At 48.7% G+C, this 27,968-nt stretch overlaps 1 long non-coding RNA gene across 6 annotated transcripts; it reads right to left on the bottom strand.

The window, feature by feature from the left end:
- Window positions 1-921: 921 nt before the first annotated feature.
- LOC107317288 (uncharacterized) lies at window positions 922-27,968 on the bottom strand. Of its 6 annotated transcripts, none has more exons than XR_014932982.1 (7): window positions 22,457-27,968; window positions 16,578-21,969; window positions 15,521-15,629; window positions 10,136-14,601; window positions 8,597-9,358; window positions 4,617-8,004; window positions 922-1,773 (listed from the first exon to the last, which is right to left on the bottom strand). It is a non-coding gene; the product is annotated as an uncharacterized LOC107317288 (long non-coding RNA). The 6 variants fall into 6 exon arrangements; XR_014932979.1 differs by having other exon boundaries at window positions 922-5,007; window positions 7,894-8,004; XR_014932980.1 differs by having other exon boundaries at window positions 922-8,004; window positions 10,136-10,296; window positions 14,375-14,601.

Raw genomic sequence — 27,968 nt, 5'->3', positions numbered from 1 at the left:
TTTGCTGCCAAAGCACTAAGCCAGGACATGAACTGTAATTGATGCTAGGAGCGATGCCTGGTGCCAGGCAGGTGTTCTGCCTGTAGCATCAGTCCTATCCCCATACTGCAGAGCCTGCAAACCCAGCCTTGGGGACAGCTCTGCCCAGCAGCACACAGCTTGGCATGGGGCAGCTGGGCTTCATACAGGGATAGACTGAGGCTCGAAGGTTGGATACTAGGAACAATTTATTCTCAGAAAGAGCAGTGAGGCATTGGAATGGGCTGCCCAGGAAGGTGGTGGGGTTACCACCCCTGGGGGACGTTCAGAACCATGAACCGTGGTTATGTGGCACTGACAGATGTGGGCAGTGGGCATGCTGGGCTGGGGTTCAGCTTGCAGATCTTAGAGGTCTCTTCCATCCTTAATGATTCTATGAAGGTCAGGCTGGATGGGGCTCTGAGCATCTGATCGAGCTGTAGGTGTCCCTACTCACTGCAAGAGAAATGGATCAGCTGACCTTTAAATGCCTCTTCCACCTCAAAGGATTATATGGAGACAAGCAAGGATTCATAACCCATGGCAGCAGAGGAGGACACTGGGTTTCTTCCTTCTCCTGCCTAAGAGTATATTCAACTTTGATGCCAATTCAAAACAGAGCTAACGAGCTGCGGGATGGGTTAGATCTGCACCTTCCTGGCAGAGATCTGTTGCCCAGTGCTGCTAATCTTGGCCAGTCTTTATAGCCATGGGCAGATGTGGCCATGGCCAACTTAGGAGAGGCTGAACCTCCAGGTTTGGGCTTTGGGATCCCTCCCAGATTCCCCAGCTGCACAGTTCTTTGGCTGCTGCTCTCAAAGCAATGAGCACACGAGTGGTTAACTCTGTCTGCAGATTTAAAAGTCAAACCCTGACACAGGAAATTAAAAGATAATGCAAGGAATTATTTAAAAAATTAATCTTTATTACTCTCCACTCCCAGGCTGCTAATAAAAAAGTGTGTTCCTCGTGCAGTCTCTATAAAAACAGGTTATAAAGCAGGGGAAGAGAGGAAAGCAGGTTTAAAAAAAGAATCTATCTTTCATCCCTCCACCCTGTCTGCATGTCACTGCCTTCCATCTGCACCTGCATGCTGCCTCCCAGACAGCACCTTCACCCTGGGGGGGGGCATGAAATATTCCCCTTTTCCACCTCCCCCCACTGCCTCTTCATTGTACAGCTCTGGGATATCAGCAACCTCTGCTCTGGAGAGGGTGTTTGTAACAGCACACCTTTCTTGCTCCAGGTACCTCTGAGCACTGTGTAAAGCAGGATGAATTATAGCTCATTACCAAAAGGGCAGGCACTGTGGAAGTAAACAAAGCAGCTACTACAGAAGCAAGCAAGAGCTGCACAGCACTGGAACAGGGTTGGTACAAGCAGGAGACCTTGCCTGGAAGAGGCTGTGGTTGGGGTAGATGATCTCCATGGTCTTTTCCAACCTAAGTGATTATCTGACCCTTGGCTGCTCTGAGAAGCCATACCTGCAACACCATGTGTTGTACCACCTGTGGCCTTCATGCAGGACACAGAGGTGCAGCATCCCTCGATGGAGAGGCAGGAGGTGGCTTCTGGAGATGACTTTGATGATGATGGATGGTGCTGCTCTGTGTTCTCACTGATGTAGAAAATTAGAGAGAAAATGCACTCCAGCGATTGGCCCATCCAAGATGCGTGTTGTGTCCATCTCCTGCACACAGGTGTCCCTTGAGAGCTCCCCAGCCAGCTTGTAGGCTCATTATTCAGAGTGATGAACTGGGAAAAGCAACACCACTGATTTCATTTTTCTCCCCCAAATCTGCTTGATTATATTATTCCTGGACACACATAAGTCCTTGATTTCCTCGCTTAGCCACTTGTTTGCTCCTCCTCAGCTAGGATAAAACAGCCCTTTGCTTTTGCTCATCTCTGTGCCCAAGGCAGGGAGAAACTCTAGACAAGACAGGAGCCATTCTTCGGTTGCAAATTGCTCCCTAAAAACAGTGAGTCATGCTCTCCCTTGGGGCAGATCTGATAGTTGGGAATCCACAGAGCAGTGCTGCTGCGCTAAAGCAACTTGTGCTGATGTCCTCCTGGCAGGATGCTCTCCTCTTGGCTTCCTCTCTCTTAACCAGTTGCTGGTTTTCTTCCCTTTTATTATCATGGCTGGTTTTGTTCCTCCATTGTTTCCCTGCCAGCTGCCAGAATGGTTTTTAAACGGCCTTTAAAACTCACATGTGTTTGAAATGATAAATCTAAATCAGCACAGGCTGGTGAGTCTTCAGGAGATCTGCCATGCTGAGGACAAGGAGACCACTATGTCCCTGCCTTAATACAATGCCAGCCCTCATCAGGAGGCACACAGCTCCCTCCCAGCCAGGCACAGCCTCTGAGCTTGTTTCCCTTTAGTCCCAAGATGAACCATCCCTGAAGACATTCAAGGTCAGGCTGGACCAAATTCTGACCGATGTGATCTAGCTGGAGATATTCCAAGCAGACCTAGAAATGACAGAGGAATCCCTGACCACTGCCAACACAGTCTCAAGAAGGCCCTACAGCCCCACCACAACCATAGACCTCCCTTCAAACTTCACACGAGCTCCCAGGCACCAACACTAGGCTGGGAAGCAGCAAAGCAGCTTTTCCATTTGGTAAACAGCTCAAGGAGATGGACCAAGAGGTTGGATGAGTGAACCCACCCCCACCATGCCCACTGACCACATCCCTCAGTTCCATACCTCCACAGCCCTTGAACACCTCCAAGACAGTGATACCATCACTTCCCTGGGCAGCCTATGGCAGTGCCTCAACAAATCCTTCCCACTCAATATTCCAGCACAAGACAAAGGAGTGGGATCCCTCCTCCAGCTGTGCTCAGGCAGAACCAGGCTCCCTTACCCAGACTAAATCATCAAGAGACCAAGAGGGAAATTCCACCCACAACTTACATGTGCATGAAGTAAACGTCCTCAAATTGGTGCTGAGTCATTGGGTAACCACTGAGAATGGGTTATAGGCTTAACATGCTTCCAAGTGGAGATAAGAAGAGATAGGATGAGGAGCCCACAAGCCCTGGGCAATGTTTGTACCCCTCCTGGGCACAAGGCATTGGTGACACGAGAGAGCAGCAGCCAACCCAGCAGGATCGCAACTAAACCTTTAAAATCAACCAACATTGCCCAGAGAGGTGGTGGAAGCCCTGTAATTGCAGACATCCAAGATCAGCCTGGACTGAGCACCTGATCAAGCAGTATGTGTCCTTGTTCCATGCTGAGAAGTTGGACCAGGTGACCTTTAAAGGTCCCTTCCAACTCAAATGATTCTATGAACGTGGATATCCAGGCTCCTCCTTCGGGAACTGTCATAAAAAGAAAAGCTAAACCCAATCCTGACAAGAGTTGGCTCCTTCATTAAAAGACAGCTATGCCACCAGGACAGTCCTGTCACTGCTCTGAGCACCCCACAGCCACCAGGCACCAAGGGCTAATTGCAGACACCAAATCTGGCCCAAAGCTCATTGCACTATAGAACTCCATGCAGCAAGGAGCCTTGGAAGAAAATGTCCCTCCCACAACCACCAGGGAGTGACCCAGCATCTGCTCCTCATCTTCCCAGTGGTGGTTAATCACCCGCCTCCTGGAAGTCCATTCTTGGGTGCAGAACAACCCTCACACATCCCCCCCCTCTCCATCTGCTAAAGACTTCCCTCCTCGAAGGCTGTGCCACCCCCGTCCTGATCTAATGCTGGGAAATTAGCATTAAAATGATAGCTTGCCATTAGCAATGCCTCAGCTCCCCATCACACTCCAAGAACAGCAAATGACAGGCTGTGACTTCCCCACCGCGAAGGCTTCAAGAAGTGCTGAAGTTACCCAGGGAAGGCTGAGGCTCTTTCTCTACCAGCCTCCCTTTGCCATCCCCATCACGCTCATCCTCACACAGGCAATCCTACAGCAGATGGCACCTGAGCAGGAATGCAGACAAATTGGCTCCCACCTGCAGGAGCACTCAGAGCCTGCAGAGCAGACTGCACTAGCTCGCCAAGAGCCCCACGGCATAGAGATGTGGGAAGAGACTGCCATCGTTGCCTTCCTCCCTTATTACACGGCCTTGCCCAGCCAGATGCAGAGCATAGGCACAAGGGATGGGCACTGCCCCCCAGAGAGGTAATTCAGACAGAGCAGCAGTGAAGCAATGCTTTCTTCACATCAGCACAATGCTATGGTTTGCAGGGCTCGCAGCTAGCCTAAAGCTAGAAGGTTTTCATGGGCCCCTGCTGAACATCCATCTGCTTGTCAGAAAACCAGCTCAGCTCAAGCTGCTGGCTCTCTCCTCCTGCCAAAGTGGGGGGCCACCCTCCTTGAAGCTTCTCCTCCTTGACCAGAGAGCTGTGGCAAGAGCATGGAGAGATTCCTTTCATCTTTTGCCCACTTCTCTGAGCCCACCTGGCTCTATACATGTCAGCACAGCAAGGTTGGGAAGTGGCTCATGTAGCAGACTGCAGGAAACCCAGCAGGCAGAGAGGAGGTTGGCAAACCTCCTGTGGGCAGCTGTGTGACCCCACAGAGTCACAGTGAGGCTAAGGTGTGCAAGAGCACTTGGGTGCTGTCACATCTTACCTGGTCTCTCACTCAACTCAGCTGAAACCTTCCATTCAAAATCACATTTTGAAGCAGAAATGTATGGTTGGACAAGATACCTTCCTCTACTTCAACCTCTACTCTCTCCAAAATCTCTTGGTACCAGCAAGCAAAAGAAACATCAGGTTCAGGTTGGGTAACAAGAATAAGTTCTGCACCAGAGGGCAATGGAGCATGGAACAGGCTGCCCAGAGCAGTGGGCACAGCACCGAGCTGCTGGAGTTCATGAAGCATCTTGATAACAGGGTCTGAGTTTTGGGTGGTCCTGTGTGGAGCCAGGAGCTGGTCTTGATGATCCCTTCTTACTTGGGATATTTCATGGCTCTGTGATTCTAAGTGTCCTTGGGCCTTGCACTGCCTTGCACTGCACCTGGGGGTGAGATGCACAAAGAGAAGGGAAGGGTTGGTGGGGAAGGCAGAGTGGAGCATTTCCCCAGCACTCCCATCCGCAGCTGATACACAGGAGTGAGGCAAGGCCTCATCTGATGATGGATGGCAGAGAACCCAACCTTGGCAAGGCAGAACAGGAGCAGAAGGAAGCAATGCTCCCAGAGGCGATTCTCACACCTCCGTTGGATAGGAAAAAAAACCAACAACCAGCAGAGGTACCAGCAGCAGAGAAGGGAGTGTGCTCATCCTCCTGCACATTGGTATTCGGCTCCAGCCTGTCAGTGGGGCTCACAATCCAACCACACGTTTGTAGACTCACTGAGCCGTGGGCCCGACTCCACAGACTTCTGACAGATGCAGATGGCAAAGCCATTTTTCATAAGGTGAGGGAGAAATAGAAACAAAACAAAAACGGGCTCAGGCATCAGCTGGAAAAGATGCAAGAGGGGATTGGGGCTAATAGAGAACAAATACTAGATGAAGTTCTTGGATCCTGAAGCACACACATAGGCATCCTCTGCCTGCATTTTCCAGCACAACCTGGCAGCAGCAGCTACACTCATGCCTTCCTCCATACCCAGCTGTAAGATGAAAGCTGGATGCAGAGCAGCACAGGGGCTTTGCTGAAGTTTCCCCTGAGGACAGTAGGTTGGCTGTGGGGCTGCTGAGCATACCAGACGCTCCCTTCCTGATAGCTTCTACTTAGAGGTGGCAAGACAGCCCATGGAGAGCTTTAACTATCGTCACACATCTGTCCATCTCTCAGACCCACATTTAGCTCAGGTCGGGGTCTGATGGCCCACAGGGCTAGCAGGATGCTGCTGTAGGAGGGTGCCCTTGCTTGCAAACATGGCAGCTCTTGACTGCCCTGATTTGTCTCAGTGACACATCACCCTCTGGTCACCCACTCAACCCTTAGTGTTGGGGAGTCATCGGTGACACAGATCTGCTCACTGACACAGCATAAAGCAATGCCCAGTGCTGCATGTATTGGCCCTTGGGCTACACAGATGCTGGCACTGGGAGTCTGAAGTTTATTACGTAAGCCAGAGGGAAGGGAAAGGAAGAAGTACCCCTATAGAGGGAATAACATCACCTCTCCCAGTGACATTCTGTTACAGTCACGCCAGCCTCAGCATCACCACCACCAGGTGAAATCCAAGTTGACAGTAATGTTGGAAAGGAGCTGGGAGTTCAGTATAACCTGAAATCTCCTCTGGCTCCCTCCCTTGCACAGAGCATGGCCATCAGCTCCTCACCATGCTACTAAGCATGCAGAACCGCCTTCCTGGAGCTGGGGGATACCTTTCCTTGAGGCCATCTACATTCCTGGGCAACTTCAAGAAGGATTTCACTGTGATCTCCATTGTGCCCTCTGCATTTCCAAAACAAGAAACATGCCCACGCCAACAGCTCCATTGTGTCCAAAACAATGCCTGTGTGGCTGAAGTAATCAAAAGGCTTCTTCTGATGGACAAATGAGGCCCATCTGTGACATCCCAACACTTTTGCCTTCACTCAGAGCACTGATAGCCTGAAATAACCAGAAAGGGAATGATGGCCAAAGCCAAGGACCCACCCAGCAGCCCTGCAGCCCAGGGCATTCCCAGCCCCAGGAGAAGAGCATAGGGCTGGGCAGCAAGGCTTGGGGAAGGCTACTGCCATCCCTGGAAGCAACATCATCCCACAGCATATGCTGCAAGGAAGATTCACTCCCAAGCAGCCTCGCTCCACAATAAAAGTGTCAGAGCAGATGACTTGCCTCCCTCTAACCTCATTGCCTCCAGATTTATCCTCTCTCATGTCTCCTTCCCTCCATAAGCAATCGGCTGGCAATGACACTAAGCCAACCAAAATGGTCAGAGAAAAAAAAGGGGAAAACAAGCCAGGTGAAGGGTTCAGGCTCAGGAGCTGAGTTTTACTTTAATTTTGCTGCTCTCAGCTCAGAAAGGGAAGGGGGGGAGGATGCCTCAATGTGGGAACTCAATGTCTGAGCTTCTCATCCCTTCTCTGAGGACTGTGCCTGGTGGGCATTCTGAGAGCAAGGATGGGGCAACAAGGCTCTCCAGAACCACAGCCCTGGGGGCTGCCTTACCTTCATGCAGGGTGTGCTGGCATCAGCACAGCACCGCAGGCGACTGCAGAGCCAGAGCAGTCTTCAGGGAGCTGAGAGAGATGTTAGCAGTTCTTCACAAAGAACTAAAAATACCCCGAATGGCCGGAGTTTCTATTGGCTTTCCTTCTTTTCTTTCTTTTTGCCCACAAAGGGATGTGTCAAGCTAATTAAAATGATTTCCTTACAACCTGCGAGAGACAGGATCAGGCGAGGCATCCTTCAAACCTGCACCACCCTGAAGGCAGCCCCGTTAACATTGGTAAAACTCAATGCAAGAGGCAGAACTATAGTGTCTCCTGCATCCTGGGACCCTCGTGACCAGGGACATCACAGACCCACAGAATACAACTGGGGTTGGAAGGGAGCTCACCCCAGCCCCCTGTGATGGGAGGCCAATCTCTGCTACTCTTGGCAGAGTCACAGCCCATGAGGAGGGTGATGCATTGCATTTCCCTTCAATTCAACATTTAACGGTGCTGGCCAAAGGAGGATAAGTGCCAGATGTTTTCAGGCTGTAAATGAAGCCTCCCACGAGGAAACTGAGGCATGAAACACAACCCTGCCCCGTGACCTCAGTCAAAGCTGATACTGAGTATCAGAGCTCCTCAGACTCAGCTGGCTGCTCTCTGCTGCTTCTGTCCTTCCTGTAACAACCTAATTGCCCATCAGTGTGTTGTCCACATCTTCCTGAATAGCTTTGCAGCTTTTCTCCTGCTTTTTGCCCCTTAGTTCCTCCCCCCAGCCACCTACATTGCTGAGGACACCCAACACTGTTTGCTTTCCCTTCTCCTCCTCCAGCTGCAGCGATGGATGTGAAGTTCTTGCAGGGCCCATGCCAAATGCATCTTCCTACAGATAAACCTAGAGAAGACCAAAAAAAAAAAATATGTAGGAAAGAAGAGACAAAAGAAGCCTTCCAATTACTGGCAATTAGCTCTGCTGAGTGCCTACACGCTACATGCTGTGCCCCAGACACACTCAGGAAGGTGGGCACACCACATACCGGCACGCTCGGGATGCTGACGTACATGTAAGCTTCTCAGTGGAGGCATTCAGCACTGGGGCTTTTTGGAGACCAGTCAGGCCATGAGCGTGCTTCTCCCACCCCAAAGCCCTGAGCACAGGCAGAAGAACTTGCTCAGAAATGGGAATTTCATGTCACATGCACCCACTTGCCTCCCATTCCCAGCTATGTGCCTGCTTTGCCATTCCAGGAAGGATGCCTGAACTCTTGCTGAGATGCCTTTCCCTCTGCAGGAGGACAAGCACCCAGCACGCTGCACAGCGTGGGAGGCATTCAGCCAACCACTAATGCTTCCCACTGGCTCGGAGCTATGGGAGGAATCAGCTTTTATTAGCTCTTAGGAAGAGCACATCGCTCCTGCCCTCTCTGCCCTGCATTGGGCTTGTGCACAGACTCAGCTGTGCTGCAAGTGAAGCAGAACCAACTCACCTCCTGGCCAGCAGCACTAAACTCCTCCTGAGCCTTGTACAGATCTTAGAAATCTTCACCAAGCTGGGAGCTGTGTAGAGCAATGCTGCAAAGGGTGCTGCAGGGCCCAAAACTGCCTTGAGAAAAAAGGATGCCTGGCTTTTCTGCCCCTCCTTGGCACTACATGGACACCTGGAGGGCACTGGCATTTGCTCTATGGGATGGGACTGTGGTTTCCCACAGAGCCCCCAGCACCCAGCCACCAGCACGGTGAGGGATTGAGCTGCTCTGCAGAAGCCTCTCTGAAGTCGCTCAGGGGCTTGTTAGTGGGGTGATAAAGGGGATGGATGGCCTCGGAGAAACGCTCCGTCTCCTGCTGCGGTATTCATTATCCTTTAGCCAGGCAATTCTTCACAGCAGCCAGAAGCTCGAGGCTGGCTCATTTATTGTCCTCCGGGGCTGTTCCCACAGGGGATGTGCCGCTTGTGATGGTCACCGCAGGCAATGGGAACATGAAGTGCAGCCTGTGAGCATCCCACAGCACGGCATCTTGTGCAGGGCACGACACTTCTCCTGGATGCTCACCTTCCTGAACCCACAAGTTGGAAATCAGAGCTCCCATTGTCTGTGCTTGAGTTCTTATGGGATGCAAAACACATGCATCAGTCCATCCCCTGCCTGCTTGGCAGCAGCTTCTGACACTGAGAACAGATTTCAGACTGATCTGACAGAGAGGCAGAGGTCTCAGGGACAGTCAGAGTCTATAAATCTCATGGGAACAGACTGTCAAACAGAGGAGAGAGATTATTAGCACCTTGCAAACTGTAGTGCATCATCCACTATTAGACACCAGACAATCTGCGTGGGAGAGCAGGATGTTATAAATATCCCATGAGAGGAGGTGTTCCATTCAGCACAAGCAGCTTACCAGGCACCAGAGAACCCTGACCCAAGATACGTTTAAGAGGTAAGATGCACGGATCCCACTGCACTCGTTACAAATGGGAGGCATGGTTGGCTGAAGTCAGAGACCCTAATTAAGTTGTTCCAGGGTGGAAGCTGGAGTTGTTTTTGACACTGGTAAGGCTAAATGCAAGGTGCTGCACTTGGTTCATGGCAATCCCAGATGTGTGTCCCCAACCATGGAGGTGCTCAAGAGAGGCTGGATGGGGCCCTGGGCAGCCTGAGCTGGTGGGGGGGGGGGCAGCCAGCCCACTATAGGGTTGGGACTGGGTAGGCTTTAAGGTTCTTTCTAACCCAGGTATTCTATGATTCTTTGATATTAACTCCCAACATTGACACTGATCTCCAGTACAGGAAAAAATGTTGGAAAGCACACTATGGGGGGCAAGGCAGCAAAGATCATTGGAGCCCATGGGCTGTTTGGAGACAGGGAGTGCAATCCACATGCTTATATAGGGTTTGCTCGGACCTGGGCATTACGACAGTGTCACCTTCAGCCTGAGGCATCCAAGAGCAATCACAGAGTGGGAAACAGCCTTTCAGAGTGCAACTACAGCTTAGGTCCCCAGAAGCATTTAGGGGAATTCTCTTATTTACCTGGTAAAGGTCAAGTCCCAGGAGGTGCTTCCAGCCCCGTGAATCACATACTGCATGTACCTGCAGGGCTTCATCTCTGCTAAGAGAGGAGGTGAGCATGTGCTACAGTACATCCTTTATTCCAGAAAAGCATTTACTTCAGGGGCACTGGAATCCCTGTTCTGCCAAACAAAAAGAGTGATGGGGATTGAATCTAAGCTTGTGTTCCTTAAAAAAATAATAATAATCCAGAAATCCAGTCACTGTATCCTAAATGTTCTGATCCAACCTTTCGCAGCACTGCAATGAGCTAAAGGGCCGTACCTGAAAATATGCCAAGAGCGGCATGAAATGTTAATGTTGCAATTTAAACAATATGAATATTGCAGCACCGCTCTGCTGCTCCCCATCCGCTGAACAATTCTCATTCAATGGAAGTCAAGTTACATTTCAGGAAATAATGAGGTCTGCTAATTAAGTCTGGCCTAGGAAGACAGCAGTCTTAAAAGGGAAATATATATATATATATATATATATATATATATATATATATAAAATTCAGATCTCCCCAAAACGTGTACATTTGCTGCTTATTACCTGCAAAGGGAAATCATTAATGCTGCGCAATGCCAGGATCACAGGTCAGCACCATTGTCTTATTGCACACATCTAGAGGAAATTATCTTTTTAATGATACTACACCTAAGTCGTGACCTGCTTTGTCCCTAGGAGGCAAGCGGGAAATGCCAGGCTGATGCTTTCCATATTCTGCAGGCAGAAATCAACCACCTGACAGCGAATGCCAAATTCAGGCTGGGCTACAGTGAGGCAGCACGGGCTCGGAGGTGCTGAAGGAAGCTGACACAAGATGGATCCCAGCTCACACATGGGGAGGGCATTCAGTGCCTTGTGCAGCTCCCCGGCCACCGGTGACAGTGACAGCAGATTGAGCTGGTGGGAGTCACACTGAGACAGTCTGTCCTTGAGAAAGGCAGACTGCACAGGGTCTTCACATTTAAAGTCTGATGGGAAGACCCTCTTCCACTCCCTTGGCTGCCAACCCAAGACACAAGAGTGTGTTGCAAAGTGAGGGCACAGCCATAGCCTGGAAAGCAGACATGTCAGCTCTAGGGCCCCCCAAGTAAACACAGCATCATTTTGAGCTGGAAGGGACCCCTTCAAGGCCATCTGGTGCAACTGCCCTGCACTGAGCAAGGACACCCACAGCTCCATCAGTGCTCACAGACCTTAGCTGTTTGCAGGAATGGGGCCATCCAATATAAAACCAACAGCAAACATACAAGACTCACAGCTTTCTCACCTTCTTGTCTTAGACCATTTTCCCAGTTTTATTCTCCATGCCAGTGGCTGGGTTGCTACCCCATTTCCCCCCCATCTCCCCTGTATTGTCCCCAACCCAAAGAACTGGACAGCAAGGCTCTGGCACTATACAACTCATGGGAAAAGCAGAAGGCTGGGACAGGCCCAGCACACCCTCCTGCTGTCTTTTTTGTCTGTCACAGCAGCACACGGACCCATCCATCCTCCTGCTCTGAACTCTGCCTTCAGCCCCCATCTGATCAGTACAGCACTGACAGGTCGCTGAGCAGCTTGCTGTGTGAAGAGCAGGCTGCAGAGGGCTGATCCGCTCCTGCTGCCACAGCAACAGCCTTCCCTAACCCACCTCCCAGCTCTCCAGAAGAAAATTCATCTGATCAAGAGCTGAACGAGGCCACTGGGGTCCTGGTTCATTCCTTGACCACTGCTGACATGCTGAACTTCAGCTTGTCTTTAACAGACAGCCATCCTCCTCAGATCCAGGCAGAATGAGACACGCTGACTTGGATTTGCAAAAACAAAGATCCAAATGAGGGCAGGCTCAAACCATCCAAGAGGAAACACTTTGTTTGAAAGAAGAGAGAAATCCAGATGAAAACATCCATTAAAATAAACCTTCCAGCTCCAAAACTGTCCCAAGATGAGGGAGAATGTGGCACTGAGGGACGTGGTTTAGTGGGCATGGTGGGGTTGGGTAGATGATATCAGCATTTCATTTCAACCCTCATAATCCTATGGCTCTCAGAGACTCAGACACCACTTCCATTCCAAGGTGGCCTGCTGGAGGTTCAGGAGTTGTTTCTGGTCCCCTAGATCCATTCCCAATCAGAAGCTCATTGCCTATGGGGAGCAGAGGTCTCCTCTGGCCAGCCCACCTCACACTGCACCGCCAGGCACACCAGCAACTCTTCCACCAAGTGTCAGTTCAGCAATAAAGAGCAATAAACATGCCAGAGTAATTAATGTCTTAACAACTTATTACAATCCTCAGATAATTAATCACAAAAGCTAAACATGCTGTCTCACCCTCCTAATGTGTTAATGCTCTAATTATTATGCCTCAATTAAGGGGAAGTCAGCGCTCCTTGCTTAGAAGTGCACGTTTAATAAGGGTGCTCAAACGGAGGCACGTTGAAGTGTGGGGGGGAGGGGGCGATGGGAGTTAAAGAAGACGACACCATTCTTAATGAGGTTGCATGGGTGGCTGTAGGCAAGGAATTGACAGCCCCTCTCTGGGATCTCACACATGAGTGCGTGCGGAACTGGGGGCCATCTGCGGCGGCTCTGCGCTCCGCTTCCAATCCGGCTATTTATAGGAGAGGCAGCATGTGGGGCACAGGGACGGCAGGGCTGGGGATGAGCAGCTCTACTGCAGATCTAGGCAGAGCTACAAGGCAGAGCTGGCAGCTTGTGGAGATGGCAGCAACAGGCAGAGGTGGTCTCGTCCACCCCCAGCCCACTACTTGCCCTGCTTCCAGGCATGTAGGCAGTTGCCACCACTCCTGTCCCATGTGAACCCCCATGCATCTCCAGTGCAGTCACCCTTCTGCGGTTCAGCTCTGACAAGCCACCTCTGGGATATCCTATGGAGATGCCCTCAAAAGCCAAGATAGCCCTTCACTCTTCCAATTTCAATCGTTGTCTGGTTGTTTTTCACAACTCCAGAAAGCTGAGAGTCATACTTTAATGGTAGCAGGTCCCACCTGCAACCAAGACACAGCTCTGAACCTTTATGCCCCTCATCCTTGGAGAAGGCATTGGGCACAAAGTATGGCCCATCATCTCGTCCCCAGCCTGCACAGCAAAGAGCTCCTGCAGCTACCCCCCACCCAAGTGGGCCTCCAAAACCAAGAAGGTTCCCTCCGAACCAGTCAGGTTCCTGTTCCATCCAACCTTTTTGTCACATTTCTCAAGCAAATGAAAGACCAGAAGATTTTTCAGCCTAGGTTAAGCTGGAAAAAGAACACACTGCATTCCCTCAAGAAGTAACACACCGTGTAGGTTTGGATGGCTCCCTCTGAGGAATAAGGCAGAAGGAATAAGAAACAAAACAAAGCAACCCGGAGGGGACATGAATTTTAAAACCCATGAACAGTTTTTGTTTTTCAAGTAATTGAAATGAAAAGATATTTCACATAGTCACTTCCATCAGAATGTTTTTGTCACCCTGATTCTTCGATGATTCTCATGCAAAAAACAAACAACAAAAGGATGCTCTCCAGCTCTGTCTGCTCCATCTATCTGCTGCTCTTTGCAGTGAATGGGGACTCAGGACCTCTTTTTGTGCCTGGAAGGTGGCTTCCTTAGCTCATTTCAGACGCTACATCCAAGTTTCTCAGAGACTGTAAGGAAACTGTCAACTGTTTTCACAGAACCATTAGGACTGGAAAAGATCTCTAATTGGAAGACCTTTAGTTGGACCCATCAAGTCCAACTGTCCAGCCTTCACCATTATTGACCACTAAACCACATCCCTCAGTGCCACATCTCCACATTTCTTGAACACCTCCAGGGACAGTGATTCTACCACCTCCCTGGGCAGCCCATTCCACAGCACTCTTTCTGAGAAGTTTTTTCCTATTCACGCCTTTCCCTTTCACTATTACTGTCAAACCAGCAGTCACTTGAAAGCATGGGGCATTACTTCACTTCTGGAAGGTTGAAGGTCTGCCTTGGTTATACCAGATTCAGCCTACTCTGAAGCAACAAGTCAGATGAATATCTTAAGCCAGGAGTTGTAACAAAGGTGACCAGTCTATGTTAGCACTCCGTGAAGCTGAAGAAAGCTGTCTATCCAGAAGGGAGCAGAAGCACCCGGTTCCTGCACTAGGATACAGTCCTTGGGATGCTCTGGGCTGTGTCCACCAAAAGATAATGGAGAAATCATCAAACCTGAGCCTTCCTCTCTATACCAGTACAGACCTGGTAACACTCTGACAGCATTCTCCCATTCTCAGAGGCAGATGACACAGAAAAGGGAATGCTTCTTTGCATCTTTTCTGACTGAGAGTTGAGTATCGGCTGCTTGGATGTAATCTCTGACCTGACAGCATGAGATGCAGTCCTATATATTCTCACATGATGCTGTCAATCACATGCAGGCAGACTCCCAGAGTCCTGAAGAAGGACCTGAATTCTGAGGGCAGACTCTGGAAGAAAGCAGGTAAACATGATATGAATAAAATACAAGTCATAAGGACCATCAGACCAAGCAGAGACATTGCTTCTCCAAAAATAAATAAATAAGGCAGTGCTGGACCAAGGAGCCAATGCCACCAGAATCCAGATGCCCCCAAACTCACACCCTTGACAAGAACTTTCCAAGCTTGCTTTACTCTACACCCTCCCTCTGCCTGCTGCCTTTAAGAAAGCATGCAGCATGACAGCTGGGAAACTCAATCTGGTCTAAATTTTGTTACAGCCCTGCTGGTTTTTATCCTTGATTACCAGCATTAATTTTAATGGCTTTCCTACATTAACTTTGTCCTGAACCAGTTGGAGGAAAATTTTTGCTCACTTGCCTTCTGGAGAACAGTCTGGGTAATTTTCCCCTGTCACATAAAGGCCTGCCACACTTTGTTGGGGGCAATAAACTTCCCAAAGCTGGGGAAAGAGAAGGTGTATATCACAGAATATGTAAATTCATGAACCATGCTTTGCTCAATTTGGGTCTTGGCTTATGCTGGTCCAGCAGGTGGAAGTTCAGCATGGAAGGAAACTACTGAGCGTGCACCTCAGAGATGTGATGCTTCCAGCTGAAATGACACCCTCCCTCAAGTCTGGGCAGCTTTGGACTGGGTTCATCGCTGGCCATCTGTCTCTCATTTTTCCCTAGAATCATTAAAAGTGCCTGTAAAACAGGTCCCCAAAGAGAAAATGGTGCTAGAACACACCTGGAAAATGCTTCAGAGAGACAAGGCTGAAGGGATGCCTTCTCCATATCTACTCTGCCCATGCTAGGAGTGGGCAGCACCCCTCTTTGTGCTATCTTCACACACTTCTATTTACAGCAGGCAGCAAAGGTGAGGATGATACAGTGCCTGAGCCACTTTCTCTCCTTATTCTCACCTCCAGCCACCATCCTGGCTTCCAAAAAGCAACTTCACAGCAGCAGCTCCCTTTGCTTACCAGTCCCTTTCCTTCCTCCAGCTCTCAGAGAGGTACGACAGACTGGCCCCTGGGAAGGACAGGAAAGACTCAACACCTTCCTCTCCTTGTCAAAAAACAGGGCAACAGCATTTGCACTGAAGAAATGTAAGGCTTCAGTTCACGTTTCCAAAGTTTTCTGTCCCTGACAGCATAAGGAACGTGATTACACAAAGAGATGTCTTTGATGCAGCACGTGATGCCATACTTTAGCAGTACAGATGTTCCCTCCATGCTCCAAGGGGCGATTTGGAAGACAGAGGGCTCAGAAATCCCAACATGCCCAACCATGAGCACCTGGGCTGCTGTACAGAGACTGTTGCCATGGAAAGATGAGAGAAGCAACAGTCAGCGGAGATGGATGGATTATTCCCACCAATTAACATGAAGAATTTTGACTGCTCTTCTGTGCTTTCTGCAACAGCCTAGCAACCACCTCAAAAGTGTTATTCACACATCTCCAAAGTGTTTGGCAGGGTCACATGCCTACTAAGCCTCGCAAGGAGGGAGGGACAGCTCACCAAGCAAGGCCTCTTGAGCACAGGCACATCACTAGTGTGTAGCTTGGCCAGCAGAGACACTTTGCAACAGCTCTACTACACACTACAGAGTAAGTGACCTAGGGAGATAGAGATCACAGTACTCAAACTTCTTCCATCCCTTAAATTAAGGCAAACAACAGCATTCCACGTGCACACCAGTCTAGCCGCTTCCACAAAAGGGGCACTACAATCTGACAAAGCACATCGTCATCTCATTCATTAAGTTCATGGCATTAATTGATTTCTTTCCAAGCAAGCCATAAAAGCCAAAGCTGCATGCAAACAGCATCCTAAAATATCCTTGTAAATCTCAGCCACCACGTTCATTAATTACAACCTAGTGATAGTTCAGGCCATTAGTTCTGGATGGTAACTTCATTTATTCCCACGTTAATGCTCGATGTCAGTGGTTATCTCATTACCACTCTATTACTTACCTACTTAATCCATCATTACAGGCCGGGCCAAAAGGGAGGAGTAGAGTTTGCCCTGCGTTGTAGACAGACAATGCATCAAACACAGAGAATCTCAACCAAAACACGTCTATAATCTTCAGCAGGGTTGTATCTATTAAGAGGAAGAAACACAGATGAGCGTTGTTAAAAACACAAACACGTTCCAACATAGAAAAATTGTGGATATTGAGGTTCCTCTTAAATCAGAAGGAAAAGCTCTGGCAGGAACGGAAGTGCTTATTAGCAGCTGCACAAAAACGGCCTTACCTCTGCCCTTCTCCTCTTTGGACTTTCCTTTCCCCAGGCCCTGGGTCAGGTTCAAACTCTTTCTCTGCCTTCTGAATGCTAAACACTTTGATAAGGAAGGTCAGGGTCTGGGCGCTGGGAGCTGCCACTTACTGAATGCACCAGAAAACATCCAGGTTGAGCTGCAGATACTGCCAGGCCTGAGCATTACTGAAAATACACCTAAAGCCACATGAAGATGCAAAAGTTACCCTCATTTCATACACACTTGGCTGGAGCTGCTCTCCCTTGGTGAGCAGACACATCTACAAGCAGGTGATTTACATTACCTGCAGGGCTCCTGCCTGACCCTTCATGAGATTCAGCTTACTCCATGCACCAGACCAGCCCCCAAGGGTCTGATTTGGGTGTTTCAGCACAGTGAGGCCAGCAGCTTTCTTGTTTCAATCCCTCAAATAGTCTTAGAGTATATAGTCTTACCCTTACACTAGGAGAGCACCCCTGCTTGACAGAAAAAAAGAGAAGACCCTTGAGGCTGACTAGCCTTGAAACCAATACAGGAGCTGGGGGAAAGTCTTGCAGGGATGTGCGTCTGGAGCAATAAAGCAGGTTCTCCTTAAAGCAAGTACTCCTGCTCTGTGCCCATGCAATAGAGTGGGGTGAATTTTGTACTACTGCTTCTAAGTGACGTGATACAGAAGGACTACAGTCCTCTAATGAGAAAGAATCTGTTGCCATAAAGTCAGAGTAGAGAGAAAAAATACAGTCCCAATGACGTCCAAAGCGATGTACTGCTGTTTTCCTCTGTGATCAGCCCACACACAGCCAATATGCCTGTGCTGGTCCAAGTGGGCTCGACACAGCACTGTGGTAGAACAACTGACAGAGCAAGACTGCAGAATGCAGCAATCAGATGTAATTAAAATACCTTTGCAGCCCTGCTTCGAGCCCTTGGCAATTAAGTCCATCCCATGCTGTGGACATAAAATAGTTAAAAAAAAAGAAAGAAAGAAAAAAAGAAAACAACCCAGAAGCTGGGCCATTGACACAAGGGTACATAGGCATAGGTTTTGATTAAAGAGCTTTAAATAGATTAAACAGAGTGGCCTGGGGGAGGCAAGTGCTGCTGCAGGGGAAAGTTGCCCCCAGCCAACTGCCAGAGGCTGGAAGGGCCCCTTCCAATGGGAGCTCCCACATCATGGGTGGGTTCTTTAGGACGCAGTAGGATACCAGCTTCAAGTGCAGCTTTCCCCATAGGCATTCATAATATCCCTTTCTTGTTTCACCTCACACAGATGCTCTTGGACTGATAAGGAATGAACTCTCCTGACAGAGAGGGGCAAAGATAAAGTCTTTCCCTCGCCATCTATTTATATCAAGCCAGTAGGAACTCATTATCTTTCAGATCTCTGGCACGCACAGCTGGAATCAGTCATCAGGCTGAAAAGTTATTAGGGGTGGACAAGAGGAAGCCAGACACATTAACCCTGTTTTCTCAGGAAAGCAAGCTGAAGAGGGAGGGGTGGTACAGCTGGGTCTTATACCTCAGAAAGAGAAAACCTGGGTAGAAAACCTGGGTAGGAAAACCCACATAAGAATAGATGATCAAGGGTAGCCCAGGAGCTCAGAGCACAGTGTGAAGAGACATACTGCACCCAGAGCTGAGGCTACATACCTGCAGTGGGTGCACAGAGGTGCTGCAGGCATAGGTGCAGGCCATGGACCTACACAAACTAGTGACCTCTGCTTACCATTACTATGTGATTCTGGTGAAGAGCTCTGCAGCTGCTGTTACAAATCTGGTCCAGAAGACTCACACGTATATACCACACAAAGAGGGGCTTTCCCACCCTATATTCCTCAGGTTTTGCACATGAAGATAATTGGTAAACCATTCCAGATCTGGATGAAATTATAAATCAGAAAGCATGAGATATTTAGCACTGCCAGCTCTCACAGCAGTGAAGCACCTGCCCCTGGAGTTAGGGCATTTGCACGACATTCATCTCATTCTTATTCTACTTCAAAGACTTCAACAAGAAGCTTGAAATATTTAACCTCCACCCTAGTCTGAAAGAAACCAAGGCAGACAGCAAGAATTCCTCTCAAGCACTCACCTTACTGTTTTGCTGTGAGTTGCTTATGAGTGCCCCATACAAACCCAACACGTGGAAAGCCAACACGTGGAAACCAGCTCACCGCTTTTATACACTGAGACTGAGGCAGCTTTTGGTCCCAACGTTCAGAGTCCTGGTTCACAACCACATTACAACAGATCTTTAGATCTGCAAATAGCTGAGAGGAAGCCAAGCTGCTCCCTTCTGAGTCATCAGAAATCCAAAGCCATGCTAACAAATGAACGACCCAAGCAGCCGCAGTGAGCACTGCGTCTCTGCCTCCCCTGCAGCAGTTTAGTCTGCGTAGGTATAATTGTGTGTCTGCAACAAGAAGGCAGGTGACTTAAAACTGTGTTTGCCAGTGCAACTCAATTTGTGACATTTTATGCACTGTTTCGCTTCCCGCCCAAGTGAAAATAAATACAACTGCATCTTAGGAAGAGAGAGGAGTGCCCTTGGCTGGGGTATCACTGCCACTTGCAGCCCCCATTTCTGCAGCTGTTAATTTGGGGCAGGTGGGTATGAAGAAAAGCGCTATTACACTAAGGCTGCCTTCAGCAAAGTCTCTTTAAAATAGCACAGGAGGGTCATATTTACTGCTTAGCAATATCATTTCTCAACAAGTCATCGCCCACAACTTACCAAGGCTATGTGCATGCAGGCACCTCTGAGAGATGGAAGAGTAGTTGGTGCTCGCCTCGCTCCCTCCGTGATCCCTTCAGATGCTGACATTTGAGTATTTCCCCCCCCCTGCAAACAACATGCATCCGCTGAGTGCTCCCGGGGAAGCAGCACGACCAGAGCAAATTCCCAGAAAAAGCCTTGGCAGCGTTCCCCCTGCTCTGCGGCTGTGAGCAAGACAGAGTAACAGAGCACGACACATGGAACAGCAGAAGCTGAGCAACACACGTGTTACTGCAAGGAAAATAAACTGTTTAATGCGGGTGGGAGGCAGGGGGGAAAGCACTCCCTAACAAACACATACTAAAACACAATCTTATCCTCATCCGACCCGAACTGCAATGAAAGAAAACTGGAAAGCTGGCATAGCTGCCGGGGCACTCAGACGATGTCGCTGACCAGCCATGTATGTAATCACCCAGGAGGTCCCCAAACAGCCCTCTTGTCTTTCCTCCAGCGCATTTAGATGCGTCAGTTAAAGTCAGCAACGTTTTTAAGGCCGCTCAACCTCATTCTATGGGCTCCCAGAGCCTTCTGACACCATGAAAGCACCTGCCAGTCACCCTAGACAGACTCCAGACCAGCCAACGCACCATGCACTCTGCTCTCCTTGGTCTGGGTAAAGAAGAACACTCAAATCACAAGTCCTGTAGCTCAACTTGAAGACCTTCCATGTTTTTAATAGAGGTCAGCAAGGAAGATGCTTCCCACGCAAGCAAGCCATTGAGCAAGGCACCAAACTCCATCAAAAGAAGAGACAAATGGGTTTAGGGACTTCAAAAGGCAGTTAGATGAAGTCCCAAGTGCATCCACCCTATCAATAGCTACAGTGCAGAGGCAAGACCAGATTTTATTGATTTTAAGGGGCTGGATAGAAAATCTTGGGAAAGCTAGACATGTGCTGAAAGGTTTGACAAACCCATTTAAGAGGCCAAAAAAAAGAAGGGCTCAGTGCAGCCTTTCTATCGGTCACTGCCCATGAAGCATGATCACGTGGCGTAATAACAGTCCCTAAATACACTTCATGCTTTAAAAGGAACAAAGAATCAGGAAAATGAACGCTGCGATAGAAGGGAGAGGTGAAGTTCAACTGCTGTAAGAAACGCTCAAGACGATGCACATTTCACGTTTTCGGGTCTGTAAGAGTTGACTTTCTGTTCCTCAGCTCTAATCGCCTCTTTGTAGTGAGATTTGGCACCAGCCTGGGTTCCCGAGGAAGCAGAAGCAGAGGATTTGTCACCCACTTCTTCTCCTGCAAGACTCCCCTGGGGATTTTCTAAGGAGTGAGGCTCTCTTTGTGAAAAATTTGCCTTTAAAAGACAAGACCGTGGCTGCGACAAACCCAAGAGCAAAGACTCAAACCTACCTTCCAGCCTCATGTGTGCCCACCAGCCCTGCAGCCCTCCACCTGTTTCAGTAGGGTGTTTGCATCATTGTTCAATTTGCCGTGCATTTAGCTTCACATCCTTCATTGGATTATTTTTATATTTAATGTCCTCTGCTCTCCTGCCCTTCTTTTTATAGAATGGTAATCCAAGTCCCTTGGTAAGGCTGAGTAATCTTCATCAGATTTTAATCAAAGTAAGCCAGATCCTCAGCTGCCAGGACCGATACATCTGCCTTTAAATATCTGAGCTATGGTGATTTACTCCAGCAAGGAGCTAGCCCCACCCTGTCAGTGAATTGAAATTCCCTCCTATGCATCAAGCTAAAACAACAATACAGAACAAGCAACCTGCTGCGAAGGGGGTTTAGTTTATAAAACCAATACCCAGGATTTCAGAACTAAATGAAAATCTGAGATAATCCTTCCTTAAATCCAGCCTGGGAAAAACACTCTGGACAGATCAGTATCAAGTAACTTCTTAAACACACTTTTTCCTCTTGTGAAATCTACCATCAAGCTGGAGTCAAAGGGAAGTCACCCACAATACCTCATCCTGACATGGCCCAGAGAATTCACTGTTTCCACCCGTATAGAAAATGCATATTGTACTTATGCAGACTTCTCTCGGATGGACCTGCTTCTGCTTTAGCAACAGCCCTTAGAAGACACTGCCAAACCCCAGCATTCGAGGTCAGCATATTAGTTGGAAAATAATGAGGTTTCTGGGATACAAAACATTGGTTCCATTTTCCTTACCTTCAAAGATGACTTGTGCTGGCTTCCCTCCACAGATAAGAAAGATAAAAAAGTACTTACATGAAAGGGAATCATCAGACTACCTTGCTCTGGAGTCTGAAGTAGAGATGGTGGCGGGTCATTGCACGTGAGTCTTTGGACTGCAGTCTCTGAGCGAAGCCAGAAGTAGATGTCAGCCTAGAAGGCTCTAGTAAAAGCAAACCAAGAAGGTTTTACAGTCATTTACTTCCACATCTGGGGCTAAACTCCTAAGCAGTGTTAGGGTTTTCATAAATTCTTAGTTCACTTCCACTGAGACAGAAGGTAAAGCAGATGTCTCCATTTTGCTCTCAAAAACTTCAAAGTTAAGGTGTGCCAAAAGCTGGAGGAAGTATAACTGTATCCTTGGAAGAGTTGGAGTGCACTTGGATCTTTACAATGTCCTTTGTGCAAGTCCAGTAAAACTAGTGACCCATTCAGCTGAGCCAATAATACGCGATTAGGTGCTGTCACACTAGTGACAAAGCCCCATGAGAGTGCCATTAAGAGGTTATTATTCATTAAGGGGACTAAAGAGAGACTTGGCATTAAAGAAAAAAAAGAAAAGAAGAGAAAAAAAGAGCCAACTGGTTGTTGTAAATAGAAAGTACAGAAAAGCAGAACTAAGAATGAGCAAAAAGTGAGAACTTTGTTACCTTTCCCACAGCTCTGCGAGTTGAAGAGTTCTCCAGTGGCCGTAACCCCACCAATTTCTCCCCACGCAGAAGGAACAATAAAAAAACAGCAAAGCCTTGGTGCTATGTGCAGGGCCTGACCTCAAAGCTTGTAGGTCGAAACAAATGTCCAGGCACAACTTGTGATGCTTCTTCCCACTTGCAGCCAACTCAGAATTGATTTTTAGGAAAACATGAAGTTATCGCCGACCTCTTGTCTGGGGGGGAGTCAAAGGGCATCAGTAAGGACAGAGCTGGCAGCACACAAAAGAAGGGAAACAAGGATAAGGATCCTCTGGCAATTCCCTTAGTCCTAGCCATAGGGAGGTGGGAGATATCAATGTGTTTTCTGCAAGAAGGGTTAAACCCAAGTCATTGGATGCTCTCCCGGGCTCTAGATTTTCCAGACAAGCAGCCTACACTTCATTGATCTGGCTGCAAACAGACAGTTGGAAAAGCTACGGCAAAGCAGCTAAGGTGTGACTCAACACAGGTTTCTTATTAGCAAGCACCACACACACATTAAAGCGCCTCATAAATAGTCTCATGAAGGAGCCTATATGAGAGCATCCACAGAAGGGTTAATGAGCTTTGGTCTCTGCAAGCAGACTGCATTCTTTGTCCATTCACATTAACTCACCCAAGCATCCCCCATTCAAAACACAGGTTCTTACAACAGATGGTCTTATTAGTGTCCACATGTGGCAACAAGGAGACAACAACAGGTGGCCCAGACAGCAATTGAAACCATTCACCCTGCTTGCCCCCAAACAGGTTCAAGATCATGCCAAGGGCAGTGAGGATGGAAGCAGACAAAGATATGGAGGGTACAAGCATCCAAATCATCTCCTCACATCTTTTATGCTGTTAAAATCTCAGTGAGGTCCAGTTTGGGATGCTGATCTTCAAGCCAGAGTGAATAACTGGAGATGGTCCAAAGCAGACAGACAGCAGTGAGTGGAAATCTATAGGAGACGGCTGGCAAGGAAAGGTGGAAAACATTTGTGATGCTTGGTCTAGAGGAGATGGAGACATGGTTACATTCTGCAGATCAACAAAAAGGAAGTGGGAAAGAAATCCTGGGCTTAATATACGACAAGAGACCTTTCAGTCAAATTCTAGGAAGAACTTTGAGAATGTATGGACTGCAAAAGCACCAGGCAGGTGTCAGATCACTGCTTTCCTTCAAGATACCTATTCTTAAATTAAACCCTTTGGGCTGAGCTGCAGAGGACCCCATAACTCAGGCAGAAGGCAGTCAAGAGAGTTACGAGCTCAGTCTGCACTGCGACGTAGGAACAGATAGTTTGACACCACTGAAAGGGAAAATTAATTTCCAACTCATCAAAAAAAAAAAACAAAACCTGGGAAAAAAAAAAAAGCCACACAGCAGCTGCTGCTTAGAAAGGCCTTTAAAAACCCCTCCAGCGTGAAAAAGACAACAGGGGAGGGGTGGGTGCATGTCATTTAAGGGTTGGACCAACTTCCATGGGGAACACAGCAGCTTCAAACCAGCCCAAGTGCTGCAGGAGTGCCAGAGCAAGGCAGGAGCACAGGGATGGGCTGCCTCAGCAGCCAGAGTAGAGGGAGCTTTGGGATATCCATAGCCACAATGAATATGGGAGCCTCCAAACTTTCCTAAGCTTTGGATCCTCTGGAAGTTTGGCAGGAGACCAGGATTTGCACCATCCTCTTTGTATTTTTCTCTTACCTGCCTGCTGGCCTCTTCCACATGAAAAAATAGGGACATTTTGTTGGCTGCTTCATCACAGGTCTGTCATATACCATATACATTTGCTGGATCTAATTTCTGCATCATGTCTTCCTATTTGTCCAAGCCAAAACTCCTCACATTCTGTAGCCCAAACCTCCCTGGATGTCAGCTCTTCATGTATTTTTGGCTGAATTTGGAGTTCAGGGACCTGAGAGATGCTTGGAGAAACCAACAAGCTGCCTGTTTGCCTCCCTGCCCACGTGAAAACAGCTCAATAAATCCATGGTGAAGCCCAGCCACAGGATGGAGAGTCTCCTAGTGACGCAGATAAGGCTTGCAGCAGGTTTCACTCCTTAGTTTTCAGCCCAGAAGCATTCCCCTGGAGTTTCTCCTCCCACATGGACTCATGTCTGTGCGAGGCTTGGCTCAGACTATCACACTCACTATCTATTCAAGGATGAGTGCAGAGACATCTCACCTGAGAAGAAACTTCTCGACCTCTTCCACCACTCCTCTCCCCATCTGCATCAGTGAGACTGCAAGACACGCCTGCACTGCAGACAACTATTAGATTCTGGCTCTTGCTTTGTTTATAGGGAGTTTGGGGAGATTTGTGGGCCTGCTGATGAATTAGAGGAAGGAAGACAAACATATTTTACTGTTCTGGGCAAAGAGTGCTGGAATCCCGTGGACATCTGGAGGAATTATTTGCAGAAAATTAACATTGTTTGTCATTTGCGTGATGAACTTCTGGATCTCAAGTGAGTGATGGGGAGAAACCGGTGGGAGACGTTCATTATCCCTGATGGAGTGAAGCCCCTTGACACGATGCTAAGGTCGCTGTGATCTACGGCCCCGCTATGACAATGCCGAGTGCTCTGGAATTGAACGCACACTATTACCGGGGGCGTAAGTGATCTGCCACATTAAATGCCGAGGCGTTAATAATTGTTGCTTGCCTCTGATTGCCAGGGCTTGGGATGCACTTGTTTTCATAGGGCACAAGCGTTAACTCCTTCCTGACTGCCCCAACTCATTGCAAAGGGCACAAAATCCAGCGAGACACATATGCAGATATCAGGCAACAGTGGGAATTAAAGGTTTTCCAGGCTTGCTTATTTATCTCTTGATTTGTCTTTTGGGAACGTGCTCTCAGAAGCTCCCTGACACAGCTTCCTACCTCTGGCTCCCATAGCAGCTCAAATCCCTGCAAGAGACACACACTCAGATTTGCAGCACAGCAGAGAAGCCCTCCAAGCATCCCCAGAACCAACAGCAAGGCAAACCTTGTTCCTGTGTCTGCTAATATTTGCCATTGGGAGCCAGCTTCAGATCCCTTCCCTGCAGCCCTAGCCTGCCCTGACGGCAGGGAGCAGCTCTGCTTGGGAGCTGGGTATACCAACAGCTGCAGGCAGGGCAGCTGGCTGGCGCTGGGAAGAATCACACATCTCACTTAGGACATGGCTCCTGGTCTCTCAGCATCTCAATTTCTCCCTTTAAGCAATCTGAAATATTCTTAAATCCCGCTTCTCAATCATTGCTCCCAAGTCCCCTGGGTCAATATCTCCAAGATATCTCCAAGAAAAGGGGCATGGAGAGGTGTGAGCCCTCCCCGAAAAGAAGCACTGCAGCTGTGCCAGCCTTGTTGGAAAGGGAGGCAAGAAAAGCAGAGGGCACTTGGGCCCGGATCGAATTCACTCACAAAAGCACTGCCTAAAGTCCTTTTGTAAGCTCCTCTAAATTCATTTTGCCAGCGTTTTCGCTCCCTACCTCTAAGCACTGAGAGCAGCACAGAGGTGCTGGGAAGACATTCACAAGCATTTCTGAGACTACAAAGGAGGAGGAAGGATGGATGCCATCCTCAGTATGCCTGCTGAAAGACAGAAATCACAAACCCGGGTGCTGACTGTGAACAGCACCAAGACCACAGACCCCAGAGGGGCAAAGATCTGAGGAGAGAGAAATACATTGACAGTATTCTCTGTGCAAAGGCATAGCAAAAATATGCCGATACCTTTCCTTGTACCAAATGAGATTGACTAAAGCAGGTAGAAATCTCAGCCCTTTCCTTCCTGAAACAGTGAGCAAGTGGATGGGCAATGCCATTGGGTTTGGGGAAGAAGAGGATGGGAGCACAGCGTAGATTTAGGACAGGTGTGAGTGACCCAGCCTGTACCCACAGTGTGCTGTAAGCCAATGCAGCCTGGGGAATGGCTCCTGTCCAAGCTCTGTCCCTGCTTATGGGATCGCAGCTGAGACAGTGAAGAAAAATGAGCAACTGGAAGTCCACAGGAATAAGCTAATGTCGCAGGGCTGTCAGTCATGTGCTAATACCCTTAGCTAAAGAAACATATTGATCCTGATTGCCTGGAATTGCACTTGAAAAGGGCTGGGTGACATTTCCAAGGAGACATGAGCTACTTTCAAGTCAATTAGCGGCATCGGAGGCTTCAAGCCGAGGGGACGCACTCACCTCCGAGGAATGCCAGAAGAGAATGAGAATTGAATTAAGCCTTTTCATACGCCGAGAAACAAATCCTTTAATGGCCTGTAACAGCTGACGCGACAGCCAGGGTCGCCAAAAGCATGCTGGCAGCTGCTAGGTGAAGGAGTTTCCTGTGCTGAAGCTGGAGACTGCAGAGGAGCTGAATGCCAAGAACTGAATGTGTGGGGTAATCCTCCAGATAAGGGCACAGGGGGAAGCAAAGTTTAAAGCCCAGGTCAGTCATACATGTAGCATTACCTGACCTCAGCTGGGGCTTAGCAGGAGCAACAGAGCCGGCAGAAGCTCCCTGAGGACCAGGCACCTTGTGGCCCCCGTGGAATCCTCTGTGATCAGCCCAAGGACCAAGGCACAATCAGGAATCAAAAGCAGGTCTTCTGTCTGCTGCTTTCCCCAGAAATTCCTTCTTTATATGGATCCCCGAGGCTCCTGTGGAGCCCAGAACCCCAAGGAGGTTTGAAACCAGCAGAGCACATCCGAAGGCAGAGAAATTGGGGTAACTGCAATTCCTCTACTTTTTATCCACTTGCAGGTGCTCTGACCCATATTCAGTTTCCATGGTTCCTTTTATGTTCCTATAAACACGAGGCTCGTACCTGAACTCAAGGCTTTACAAAGATGATTTCCTGCTCTCTCTCGGCACCTGCGGTCATTCTGTCTCACAAGCTGAGGAGCAGAGCTCTTCAATCCCCCCGCAGAAGGGCAAAGAGTTCCAGGGAAAAGCATTTCTATCCATTTTGCAAGGTGAAAACAACCCCAACAGCTATAGAAAAACTAAGAAGCCTCAGTTCTAAAGTGATCCCAGCAGCGTGCTCCCCTGGCTTTTCCCCTCCCCTCTTCTGCCTGCTGCTATGGCTCTGAGCAGAGGAACAGAGACAGGCAGCTCCAGTCCCAAAGGAAATCAAACATAAGTCATTCCTTTCGGCTCTGACAGAGAAAAGAGCCTGCTTTCATAAACCTGCAGAGTCTGAGGGTACATGAATGCCCTAATAGTCCCTGCAGACAGGAGAACGCTCAGGAATCTGCTTCTCCCCTGGGTGAGCCACAGTGTCCTTCTGTGTATGGTGGATGTTCTAGAGCCAGAAGTGCTATGAGCAGATGCACACAAGTGACTTTCCCAGAGCTATACAGTCAATCCAATGCACAGCAGACAAACCCCAGGTCTTCCAAACTCTCCCTTTTCTCCCAAACCATAACACTTTTCTTTCTGCCTGCCACTGAAAGCCAGCTTCAGGATAAGTGTGGCAGCATGGACACGCTCAGCATCCATTCCTCTA

This window comes from Coturnix japonica, chromosome 11 (assembly GCF_054131305.1).
Source record: "Coturnix japonica strain WE chromosome 11, WE-NBRP24, whole genome shotgun sequence".
Lineage (NCBI taxonomy): Eukaryota > Metazoa > Chordata > Aves > Galliformes > Phasianidae > Coturnix > Coturnix japonica.
Note: the sequence above shows the minus strand (reverse complement) of the source record. Positions and strands in the feature narration are given on the sequence as shown.